We start from the raw sequence: 13,388 nt of genomic DNA, 5'->3' as shown, positions 1-13,388 counted from the left end.
CATTTCTGAATTGTTTTTCACAGATTAGTTTATTCAAGTGTAACTTTCTTCTTCTCCAGTGTCTGCTCACTGGTAGAAGGGTGCTCAGTGTCCCCTTGCACTTGGTGACTGTCATTCCAGTGATTCTTCCGGCTTGCCAGGACAGTCAATGTGAGCCTTGCTGTGAATGACTGTATTTCTTCTGTGACTCCCCCTTTTTCATCTGCAATTACGAAAAGCTTAATTTGGGTCTGTTAGCCCTGAGCCTCAAAGAAGACAAACTTCTGAGGGAAATCGCAAGCTTTTGTTCAAAGGAAGTAACTATTTTAAGTTCTTGGGCTGCAAGAGTGAAGAAACTGAACTAAAATATACAGATATAGAAGTTACCTAAGGCAAAGGTCCTGTTTTGCCTATTGTTTCAGGTTTGTTAGCTGGGGAACATGTTGGCACAGTCATTTACCCAACAAACACTACCCCCTGAAGAAGGACCTTGGAGACGTTCTAATCTGCAGAAGGACAGTTTGACTTGAATATCTACTTCAAGATACAGATGATCAGAATGTGCTAGCTGCAAACTTTTTTGTTGTGTTCACACTTAACAATTTTTGTCACTGTAGTATCCCATCATGTCTCAAAAATTCTTTAGTTTTGTTGGTAAGTGTCCAGCATCCATAGGCTTATATGAGAATAAATTTGGAACAATGAGAGATTAGGGGAAAATTTCTTCTATCCTTATTCTTTCACATCTGAATTGTTGCTTTTATATCTCACTTTATTTGCTATCTTGCTCCATAAAGTGTGGTGTTGGCTTGCTACACATTTACAGAGTACAAATGCTACAAACTCTTTTTTTCTTTTTTTTTTTTTTTTGGCAAAAACATGTAGTTCTTTTTTCTCCTGTTCCTAGGACTTGGCTTTAAAAGTGCCTTTTAAATGCATAAACCAAGTGAGATGAGAAAAAAAATGAGAGAACGGAGAATGACTGTCTTGTTTGGGGATTATGTCACTCACCTGGGACTGAAGCCAGTGACATCTCAATTCAATCAGTGATTGAACAAATACTGTCAGGGCAGACTGATGGTGCCTAGACAGGCACTGTCTCACTCCCAGTGCTCCCACCGCATGGTGGTGCGGAGACTGTGCTGTACTGTGAACCAAGTGGGCACTGATGCTCTCGGACAGATGGAGGAATTAACCCTGGATCTGCATTTAAGCAGGTGCAGGCTCTCTTTCCATTGATCTACTGACAGAAAGGAGATACTTTTCTCATTGACTAGTACAGGAGCTTTTTCCTTTGCTTTGCTTTATTTCCCAAGAGTCTAAAGAGGTGTTTCGAATCAGACCCAATTGAACACTCTATGTGAAAGTAATTACTCATCATTTTGGCAAGAAAAGGATAGCTAGATGTAAGCTTCTCAGAGTGAGACTCTCCAACTTGAACCTGAATTTCACAAATCCATGAAGAAATTGTCCTGTAAAAAAAATCCTTAGGTGCTTAAACGTAAGTTGATAGACTTCAGAGAAAGTTTGAAAAGAATTTTCAAGGAGAACCTAGACATTTCACTGTCAGAGAACAGCCTCAGTAAACACTGATTTTCACATTAATTTAGGACTGTAGCATCTTACATTTGCAACTTGTTCGTGTTGACTTTTCAGCCCATAATTAACTATACTGGGAAACAACCAGTCTGGTGCTCCCTCAGTTCCCACGTTCCCTACAAGTTTGTACATGGTATGCCCTGATATTTCTTGTTTACTCTTCACAGACACCAGACCAAAGCCAGACACCTAAGCTTCCTCTTTAGAAAAAAAAATAAAATGATTAATTGGATCTTAAAATAAGTGGGATGTATTGTCCTCTGGGGACACTGGCCTTGCATCACTGACTATTGAGGGAGTCTGGGAAGTTAATTTTCAGATTGTTAACTGTAGATGAGACAACATAGAGGTTTTAGGCAGTCATAACATTAAAAAGAAAATTAAAAATGTATATAGACATCTAAACTGGCTGATAGACATCTGAGTCATTTATCCATCTACCTCAAAGGCATTTTGGAAAAATCCTACTCTGTACGCACATGTAGGCGTATTAACATTTGTCAGTTTTCCCTTTAGACACTTGAGATTTGATCTATGTTCAGCTTCACAAATGTCACCCTACCAATTTTCCTGAAAACTATTTTAAACTAAAAAGGCTGAGAAAATGATCACAATCTATATATAAGGATGAGTGCATCCAGCTTATCTAGTATTTATACTTTTTTCTAGATACGGAAATCTTTACTGGAACCCAGTTTATAAATCAGTGCAGGTTTCATGTAACCAAATATTACAATTAGGAGTCCATACTGAAAACTCTGCCATGATAGTACTGGGGAAAGTAAAAAAAAAAAAAAATAGTTCAACACTCTAGACTTTTATCTTATAACACCTTTAACAGAAAATCATTAAGAGTGAAGCCTTGAGCTCTAAAAAATGTTAGTCAATAATTTTCATACTAAATCCTAAGATTTTTGGATCTTCATAAGTCATTTAACTGAAAGCCTCTTTTTTTTTATAAAAGGGCTTTTGAATTCAGTGTTGTTTCCGTAAATCAAGAATCATAGAATGGCCTAAGCTGGAAAGGACCTTAGAGATCATTTTAATCCAGCCTCCCTGCCCCAGGGACGCCACCTCTTGACTAGATCGGGCAACACATGGGGACCAAACGGGAATCGAACCCGCGACCTTAGTGTTGTTAGTGCCACGCTCAACTGATTGAGCTAACCGACAAGAGCCTGATTCATATTTCTTTTACATCATTGTAGTTTAATGATCATGGCATCTGAGCACCAGTGTTAAGTGTTGTGGAAATCAGGCTGATAGCATCGATGCAGCATGTGATTAACTGAGAAATATTGACCATAATGGACACAGATGCAGAACTGTGACTTGAGGAGATGGAATCCTTCAAGTTCATGAGCAATATCTCATGGTGACAATACTTCCATTACAAATTCTGGTACATACACCTTGTATCATTCTTGCCAAGATACAATAACTCCTGCAGAGTGTCAATTAACAATATGACATTTTCCTAGGAAATGTGTGATAAATTAAACAGAGGCATTTGCCACAGGCAAGACATAAAAAACACATGAAAGGGACTAATGATCTGGCATCCATTCTTTATGGGAAAATGAAAATAAATATAAGAATTATTGAAATAAATTGCTTTATATGTCTTTACACTAAATTTTATACTTTCCTTCCATCAGGGAAGGATATCAGATTGGTCGGATGTGACCTGTTCTTGACAAATACATTTTAGCTGTTTCTTATCACCTTATTGCCCTGCCACTGTTTGCGGAGTGATTGTTCAACAGCCTTCTTTTCTATTTTTGCAATTTTCACAGTTAGTTTGCCCAGCCTGTAAGTTACTGGATCCTTCTTTTTTGCTGCTATTCAAAGATAAGTATTACGATTCCCTACTCCCACTCCCTAAGGCCTGCCCTGGTCTCCACAAGTTCTAAGGGAATGACTGTGAAAGTTTACAAGATTATTTCAGATGGTGACTTGAACTCTTGGAAAATAAAATTCATCAGACTCTAGCAGTGTGGATGCAATTATCTCACCTTACGATATACAGTTATCCAAAATCACTAAGGGCATTCCAGTACCTAAACATTGGCATCCAGGACTTGAGTATTCAAGACATCCAAACTGACATGACAGGATTAATACTCTGAGGAACATTGACCTGGCTCCTTACCCTGGTTTGAGAGCATGGGGGATAAAATTCTCTGAGGTCACCTGGCACAGGTGACAACCACAGTGGGAGAAGAGGGGCAGCTGTGCCTATGAGGAGGAGAGGATGGGTCAGGTGATCCCAAAGGATCAGTCATGGAATTCGTTCCCATTATACTCAGGATATAACGGCCCCTAAGAAGAGGATTATGGTTATATGTCCTTGCTGTTTTGGGAGGGGTGCTATCATCTCTTTGTCACTGTTCTCTGTGCTGCTGGTGTTTCCTGCCTCCTGTTTCCAAGCTGCAGAGGAGCACCCTTCCACGGGACATGTTGTCTTCTGCTCCATCTTGGATGGGAGAGGCACAGCTCCTTTTCTTTTTTTTCCAGACTATCACGGAGACTCGGGGCTTAGGTGGTCCCATCTGTTGCTAAATCCAATCTGGGACTTATTTTTTTCTGCTCGAGACCTAGTTGTCATCCATAAGGTGTGGATCCTGTATTAATGTGTTCTTTTGTATCTTTGAGCATATCTGTATACTTGTATATATCTCTATGTAGTTTAACATCTTCATAGTTATTCTTAATATTTTGGGTTTTTTTATTAAATGGGTTCAAGGGGTTTTTTTTATCCTCAAAATCTCTCTCCCTGGTTCTCTTGTTGTCCTCCCTGGGAGGGTGGTGCATGGATCACAGAAAGCGTGTGTTAAAGTTTTATTGACTGACCCAGTCCTAAACTTTGATACTTCTCGAAGTGGAATTTTTCTTTATTCAGAAACTCACAGAAAATGGAAGGATTCAGATGCAGATTCAGGTACATGCATTTCGGTGGTTATTAGATGTATAAATAAGAGAATAAATAAGCTATAAATTTTTATTTTATTTTTTTTCTTCCTCACTACATGCACATTCTACTTAAAATCAAATAGATCCTGTTTTCTTCCTTGGAATTTCATCTAAGTACAAAACATCTGGTGTGGGGTTCTTCCGAACACATGTAAGTCTGAGCTAGTTGTTTAGATGCCCTTTTTATCTATGAAAGAGTATTTTTAGAGGACAATTCAGTCCACGAGGGCTTCAAAATCAGGGCAGACAAATTATGTCTCACCAGGGCATATTTCATCCCGTTGATTATAAAGGGAGCGTATGATGACTTGCTCAGGGAAGCAGCTGTCAGTTATACTGTGCATAAGCTCACCCTTTCTTCTTTCTGCCGGGAGTTTAAGGATTTCAATTTTGTTTTCTAACTTGGTTTCTACGAAGTTTTTACTACTCAGGAAGAGTTGGTTGAGATAATAATACTGAAAGCAAGAGTCTTAAACCAAAATTAAACAAGCTCAAGATCAATCTGTTGTCTTTCTGGATTTCTGTTATAAAAAAATGTTTTATTCTGTCTAATCCCTTTTTAGTCTTCATTAGTAAAAAAATAGTACTTCATCTAGTTACCTTATGTCCTTCTCATTCATCTATTTTACTCTTTGCCTAGAAATGATAATTAATGTACACCTTATCTGTTCTTCTTCAGGATTTTCCCTGCTACTTTTTACCATGTTAATGATTTTATGTTTCAGAGTTCTAAAGCCTTTCCAAACTACTTTTTTCTTTTCTTTTCTTTTTTTTTTTTTTTGTAGATGAAGACCAAAGAGCTATAACATACAAATAAGCTTCTCCTTGGAGTAGTAAACTCAATCATGTATTAATAAACACTCACTCTCAACTCACTCCTTGCCTTTAAGCTCTTGAATATTTCTCCCTTGTTAGTCAACAGAGACTCCCAAACTGTCTCAATTCAATCGCTTGCTCAGAATGTCGGAATAAACAATTAACATAGTTCAGTAATTTCAACTATTTTCTCCCCATAACTGTTTGTAGAGGTGTCTTATGAATAAAAAGTCTCTTTTTCCCAGATCTTCTAAGATGCAGAGGAATTTAACCCTCACCTTATCAGTGGGATAAGATATCCATATACTTTGATGTTTAGGAGTTTTGTCATATACAATTATGTTTCCTGGATTGAATGACATTTTCTCTCTGACTTGAGGGCCTAGAGAAGATGTTTCTTTTATTCATGTGTTTTGCTTGCATGTTGCCAGATGGGCAAACAGTAAACAGCTTTGTGAGCTTAGGCAACAGCCCCTTGGCAGAATTTAAAAAACAAATGAACTCTTCTGCAAAGACACTGCAGTATTCTGCAACAGATAAAGTTGTCAGTTGTCCTTTAAAATAGAAGGGGCAAAAGCAAATCTCATCTAATACATGGTGTTGCTTCCTGTGGTACATTTTTCTCATTTTCTCACCTTCTTCTCCCTTTTTGGCCATGATTCTCCTTCAACATCAAAAAATGGCCTTTGTGATTGCTCCCATACAGGTATAACAGTCTGGTACTGAAATTCTATATAACCTGCATGGGGTGTCAGACAGCCCCACAGTCCCTCTCCAGCTCTCCAACATCAGGCATTCCTCTATAACAGAAGCCCCCTATAAAGTTCGCTCCCTGTCAAGTTGAACTTTCCAACTTACACATCACATATTCCAGCATTTATCAGATTGGCGTCAAGAGTCGTGGAAGGTTTTTAGTCCTAGACCTGGAACCAGAATAAATTGTTTCAACAGCTGTTGGATTGTGGAGATTGTTTGGCCATTGGGAAGCATTCACAGAAACAAAAGCTGCCTTCTTCGAAGATCCCAGTTGGAGTATGAGCTTCCTTTTTAGGGCTACCATGACAGACTTGACATTGGAGAGGCACTTATGTAGTCTCCAAATGCAAATACTCAGGAAGAGGAAAATATGTAAGGTGAATATCTGACAGTTACTAGAGAAAATGCCAAGTAGAAAAAGTATCTAAGAAGTTAATATTGACAGCAGTAGTTGTCAAGTAGGAAATACAGGTAAGTGTCATCGGTTTTGGGTTTAGTGGTTGGTTTTGTTTTTTTTTATATTTTCCTGGTTTGTTTCATGCCGTGTTAAAAAACTGTGGAAGGAAGAACTAGATCTTTTATTTCCAGAAATCTGAAATGATCCAAAGGCTCATTGTTTTATGGGAACTGTCTGAACGTGTTTGGAAGTCACTCTCAATAGCACTAGATGGTACCATGTTTCACAAAAGATGTTTCTTTAGCCTATACACTCACAGGTAATGTTCCCTACTGCTACCTGCTTTTCTGAACCACTGCAGCTCAGAGAAAATTAATACATCTGACCTATCATTTTTTGCAAAAGATAAATAATAAAGAATGTCTTCCTCTGCCTTTTTTTTCCCCTCTAAATGTTACTCTCTTAGTGAAAATAAAATAATGATAAGCTGTCAGGACAAGAATAATTTCTTAGTACAACATGACAATCTCCCAAGGGGAATTTTTTAAAGAAGTATTGTATACCTTATAATAAAAAACCAGCATCTATGTTAACTAAGATATCTGGAAGTCAATTTTTTCAATCAATGTTCAGCAAGGATTTTCTGTGAGGTCAGCAAACATTGCCAGAGTCTTGCACACCAAGAAGAACAAAAAGAGTAAATATTAATTATTAATATTAATTTTAAAAAATCATGTTTTATTTTATTTGTAGCTGGATAAGAAGAGATGAAAGAATGTTATTGTTTTTCTCCTTCCTACCTTTCCAAAGATGAGGTGGAGATATGAAGGAATATAATTTTTCACAACTGCAAGCCCTTACTTTGATCTAAGCCTGTAGTTCAGCTTGGAGACAAATCTAGAGCAATTTAAAGCAGTTGTGTGCTTTAACGTAAATTCAAATCACCAAAGGTCACAAATCTACTAGAGGGGTTGGAATCTGAAAGAAAGAGAGGTGACAAAGGATGTCCCACCAATACCACAGTGCAACCCACTCCATGCATCGTGCCACATGAGGCAGGTAAAGATTTCCAGCCTCCTGGCTTTTCCCTTTTCCCACTCTATTAGATCTGATTGACAACATATATTTTAAAAAAGAGGAGATAAGGAAACCCCAAAACATTTCTCTTTAGATGCAATGCCAGCAAAGCATATTGCAAGCTTTAATAAAAAAATGGGTTTGGAAAACACGCTTTTTGGATTTAATCATCCTTTTATTTCACTGTATGTTTCTCCTGCAAAGCAGATATAGCTCTACTGGGCAAGAACATGTAAATTGGAATCTAAATCAGGATACCACTCATATCAATTCATTTTTCTTCTGATTCTTGCACAATGAAGTGTGTCTTAAATTCAGAAAAAGCTCAAATTACCATAAGATACTACTTTGTACAATGGGCCATTAACTTTGAAAACCCATTTGGCAGTAAATATATTTTACTAAAATATTGTCCAGAGACATCTGTCAGGATTAGACATGCATTAGCATAGATTCTTTATAGCTCAAAGACTATAATATACATTATTTGAAGAGATTCAAATGCGGGGGAAGCAAGAAGTTGTCTTCTACGACATCATCCTAAACAAAAACCTATTTGCAAAAATAGCCAAGAGCATTCAGCTGCAGAGTTGTGGTAGTGGCACCAGTAATGCTGCCAGTTCAGAAATGTGAGGGCGTGGAGAACACGACGAGCCTGGTGCTTGAGGAAACATCAGCCCACGTACTTTTCTTACGTAAGATGTCAAAACAGATGTAGGTGAACATGGCAGATATGTTTCCAGAAAATTAGCTGCACACCCACAGTAAATCTCATTCAGAATAAGACTTCACAGTATTTCAAGAAGCTGTGCCTGTAAAGAATGGTTCAGAATATCAGAGTCAGTGAGGAAAAAAAAAAAAAGAAAACAAGTTATGTTCTATCGGAAAGCTCAGCTTTGGTAAGTTTTTCCAGAGACGGCTTAACCTTTTTTACTGGTTTGAGTTTCAGTAGCTGGAACTGTTAACCAATTCCAGATAACCAGAAACCACCAGATGTCTAGCAGTCAAAATGTGTTGCTTTTTGCCTAAAAAAATAAAGTGTTTGCTCAAAGTGGAGTAAATGATTTTCTTTTGTTTTTGTCAAACAAGCAGGGGGAAAGTCTGTCCTTTCCTGTATAAATTCTTTAGCTGAGAATGCTTTCAACAAATGATTTTCTGATCAGTTATGCTTTAGAATGAAAAGGTAAGGTAACATAAATGCAAATCCCCAAAGCTAACTTGCATGCATACCGTAAAGAAGCATGCCTTTATGTCACACTTCCTCAGACACTGCATTTTGGTCTCAGAGAATCTAAAAGTGTCTGGAAATGGAGATGGCTATACTCCAGTAATGGATCAGTCTGTAGAGAAGATTATGTTGCAGACACCAAGAGTGGCAGGGAGTCATCTTCCCTATCTTCAGCCCAGGGGAAAGGTATCTGGTCCAAAGTTATCACCTCTGCTCCCTCTTTGGTCTCTGGAGAGAGAAGGGAGACCCTCCAGGAACCTAGGGTAATACCTCTTTCTACTGAAAATATTAAGAAGTGATTCAATTACAATAATTATGACTTATTTATTTAAAAATAATACCCAAAGACTTAATCATGCTAGGCAATACACAGAATACAAAGAGTTTTTTCTCTCAATTTTGCAATTCTTTTCTGTAATGACTGCTCTTCTTAAAGAGATTAATCTCTCAGAAGAGCCTTTATGAAGACATGTGTGGGCCAAACCCAAAATTTTTAAGTATCATAGGTCTTGCTGTTCAGAGTCTGAGGAAAAAAAAATATAGCGTGGGTTTCAAAAGAGAGCTTTGCAAATGCTTGGAGGTGAAACAAAAGTGGCTATCTCAGACGCAAGCATTTTTGACTTGTCAAGGTGTTCCAGTGGAACTTTAAAGTCCATGTATATTCTTTGTTATATAGCATATGTGTATTACCTGATTTTCCTCACAAACTTTCGTGGGGCTGTCCAAACCTAATGACTAAGAGTTCAAAACATAATGGTGAAGTAACTGAAGCTCTCCGGAAAGAAATAAGGAATTTAAATTGTTTTTTTGAGTAGAAAAAAAATGACTACCACTTCAGGTTTCCAATTCTGAGTCCCTCTGAAGTGTAACATTACCTAAATGTACTGCACATCATAAAATGTGAGCATCACTCTAGACTCTGGGCTGTGATTCATAAAAGCATCCCATTCAGGAAAATACTTAAGCATGGATTTAAGTGATTGGATTTAAATGCATGTTTAAAGCTAAGCATGAACAGGGATGGAGTTATGTCTGTGCTTAAATACTTTTCTGAATTGCCATCTCAATTACACTGTCTTAAACTCAAGAATATCTGCTAAAATTTCTTAAATTACTTTGGAGTTACTCCTGTAAAAATGAGCCCCAGTGGTTAAGTCTCATTTTCGTCACAGTAAATCTCTAGTCATCTAAGAAGTTACGCCAAGGATGAGGTTATCCTGATGGAAATTAGGGAAGGGGTGATCTTTTTTCTCTCCCAGCCCTTAGGAAACATAAATACTCTGTCATTTTTAATAATTCCCTACAGAATTCTTCAAGTATGATTCTTCAATCCTATGGTAGAAACTGGAGGTAATTCATGAAAAACACCCTAAAGGAGACCAAAATGATTTTCAAGCACATTTCAAATGGTTGGGGTTTGTTTTCTTTTAAAGACCTCTGAGAATAAAAACATTAAGTACGTAGGTTGGCTGCTGGAAAAAAAGCGTTTTTTTTAAAAAAAATATTATATTGGATTTAACTTCCTTATGAAATGTTTGTTATGTTCCCTGTTCTTCTTTTGAGCCCATAGGGAGTTTTCAGCCTCGTTAAAATGTGCCATCTGGTAGAGACATCCGTTATAAGATTACAATAACATAAATTTATGTGCCTGCTTTATTCTTAGGAGAAACACAAACACCTTGAAGTTTAAAGAAAATAGGATGCTCTTGCAGACGAGCTTTCTTAAATTTTCTTTCCTCAGTTAACATAATGTACAAAGAAGGTGATTTCTCACTAGTACTAAACAGAGAGAAAAAAATTTCCCTTGTGAGGCCCACTGAGATTATATTATTATGCCCATCGTACTTTCCAGTGCAGTAAAAGTGAAATTTTTGCTTAGCCCCTCAAAATATCTCGTATGATTAAATAAATAAATAAACAAAATAAAAATGCAGTTATAAATATTCTCCACTGCATGAAAGTTTGTACCTTTGCTAATATTGTTATTTGATTATATGACTGTCAAAAGGTTGTGCAATTTTGCACTAAGGAAGCCATTTTGCAGAACCATGGCTCTTGCAAGACTACAGGTGTGTCAAGGTATATTTTATTCCGTTGGATTTGTACATTCTTCCATGAGAGGGAGGACTAGATCCACTACAGGGTGTTGGAGAACATAAGCCTACAGAGCTAACTGGAAGTATTCCTATTCACATCAGTCAAATAGCTAATCTATAGTTTTGGGGTTTATTTTATTCTGTCATAAACTGGCAACAAAGAAATGGATTGAAGTGATAAATCCTGAAATATCCCTGGTGGTGATGAGTGATGCTGCATGCAATTATCATGGAAATCTACTGCATCGTTTAGATGAGATTTTGCTCTAATGTTTTAGCCTCCCAGGCTCCAACTTCATTGCTCACAGAGTTCCTGGCCCTGTGTGGAAAAAGACCTGGCTGCCCAGGGAGATGGTTGAGTCACCGTACCTGGAAGTGTTTAAGAGATGGGTGGATGTTGTGTTGGGGGGCATCATTTATCCAGTTGATAGGGCTGGGACAAAGGCTGGACTCCATGGTCTTCTAGGTCTCTTCCAGCCAATACGATTCTATGATTTGATGATTGATTTGCCCAGAGAGATGGTGGAGGTCCCATCCCTGGAGACATTCAAGGTCAGGCTTGATGGGACTCTCAGCAACCTGATCTAGTCAAATATGTCCCCGCTCATTGCAGGGGAGTTGGATTGGATGACCTTTAAAGGTCCCTTCCAGGCCAAAACATTCTGTGATTCTATGGTTGAGAGAAATAAAAACTAAGTCAAAGGGAACACAATAATAAATATCAAAAGAGTATGTCCACCAGGTAAGGAGCAATATCTTCATACCAACTTCACCCTTGTGAATTCATATTGCAATTTTATTTCCCTGTGCTACAAAGGAGTATTTGGTGCTTTTTTGTTTGAGTAAGGACTGTGTAGTCATTAAAGCAGCAAGGTGTGATACTGTGAAAATATGAATGAAAGAGAAATGAACTCACAACAGAAAGAAGAAATGCACTCCCCATCAATGACTGGGATGTCACGCAGCCTCAGTCATGCTCTCTACAGCCCAAGGACTATGGGGGAGATGCTTGTACCAACAAGTAATGGAAGTGAGGAAAAAGCCAAACAGTGATAACAATGGTGTGTTGGTTTTTTTTCAGCATGTGGCTATCGATCTATCAGTGATAAAGTGATAACAATGGTGTGTTGGTTTTTTTTCATCATGTGGCTGTCGATCTATCAGTGATACAAGCTATGAGGTTGAGGAGCCTGAACATGTATCACCAGTTGTCATCATCTCCATCTCACTTGAAAACGTTTCCACCTCTATCTGTTCGAGCTTTATAGCCAGTCCTTAAACAAACTCAGTTTTCCTCTCCCTTTGGCCATGTCCTTTGCCTTTTTATGCAAGTTCCTTCTCTATTTTGGTTGATTTGGGGTTTTCCTGCTTTGCAAGAGCCAGGTTTCCTGTGGGCTGTCATTACTGATAAACTCAAGGGAACTGTAGCTGCTTCCACGTGCTTCTTCCTGCTCCTGTACCCTCCTCATGAGCGTTTTTATTCCTCATGGTCATATTCTTTCCCAGCTACTCTCTCCCTGTTGTCTGTTTTACTTCTGTCTTGCCCATTGCAGTAGAATTGAGGAATAACAAGATTGCGGCTTACATTTTAAAACATTTTCACTCCAGGTTTCCATCTGTGCTTTTCACAAGGGCCATAGGGCTCACACCAAATTCTGTGAAGTTAAGGTGAGTAACAGCACAATCAGAATGCCAGAGTCTTGCCTTTCATTCTTTTCTTGCTTTATTCTTTTGGTTCCAGAAGTGCAAAAATTTCTATTGTCAGTCCTGGAAGTGAGGTCACATCAGAAAATCACAATGGTCTCTTTTGTTATTATGTCCTGTAAAGAATTGTACTTGAAAACTGCCAGCATCGGCTGCTTTTCCTCATGGAGGAAGGAACCCTTAGCACAGACCAACACAACGTGGAAATAAACCCCTCATAAAAATCCTAGCCCTCAGCAAACCTAAAATAATCCTCTCCCACCTCTTGGGAGTGCAGCGTGCACCATTACTGTGTCAGGAGACCTTCAACACTCCTCTGTTGAGGCTGTGAAATTCAATTGACTTAAGCAGCCCAGAGAGCATCTTCCTACTTTGTCAAACCCAAGATTCAACTGCAGAAAAAACTGCAAGGCTCTCACAGATGAAAAAGGACACTTTAATTCTACCCTCAGAAATACAAACGTGTATGTATACTTACTTCTATTTTAAGATTATTTTCCCATCTCATTGGATAGAGTAACTAAATGCCAGCCTGATTAAGAAAGTTAAAATTTTGACATCTAGTTGCTTTAACTGTGCTAAGTTTATGGCAATTAGAGAGGAATCACATTATTTTGCTCTCAAGCAGAGCTTAAGCTCAGGGATGCCTGGACTATTATTCCCAGAGGTGACTTTTACAGTGACATTAAGAAGCCAGAGGAAGATGTTCTTCTGAAAAAAAGAGGAGAGAAGAAAATTTAAGGAATGAATTTCCGTTCTTTTT

General features: G+C 38.1%; 1 protein-coding gene across 1 annotated transcript in view; it reads right to left on the bottom strand.

The window, feature by feature from the left end:
• The window catches only part of PTCHD4 (patched domain containing 4), a gene marked incomplete at its 5' end in the record, with an annotated part of 81,205 nt that overhangs the window by 18,534 nt on the left and 49,283 nt on the right, over window positions 1–13,388 (bottom strand).

Source organism: Apaloderma vittatum, unplaced genomic scaffold (genome assembly GCF_000703405.1).
Source record: "Apaloderma vittatum isolate BGI_N311 unplaced genomic scaffold, ASM70340v1 scaffold87, whole genome shotgun sequence".
Lineage (NCBI taxonomy): Eukaryota > Metazoa > Chordata > Aves > Trogoniformes > Trogonidae > Apaloderma > Apaloderma vittatum.
The sequence above is the reverse complement of the archived record's forward strand: the minus strand, read 5'-3'. Positions and strand labels throughout refer to the sequence as shown.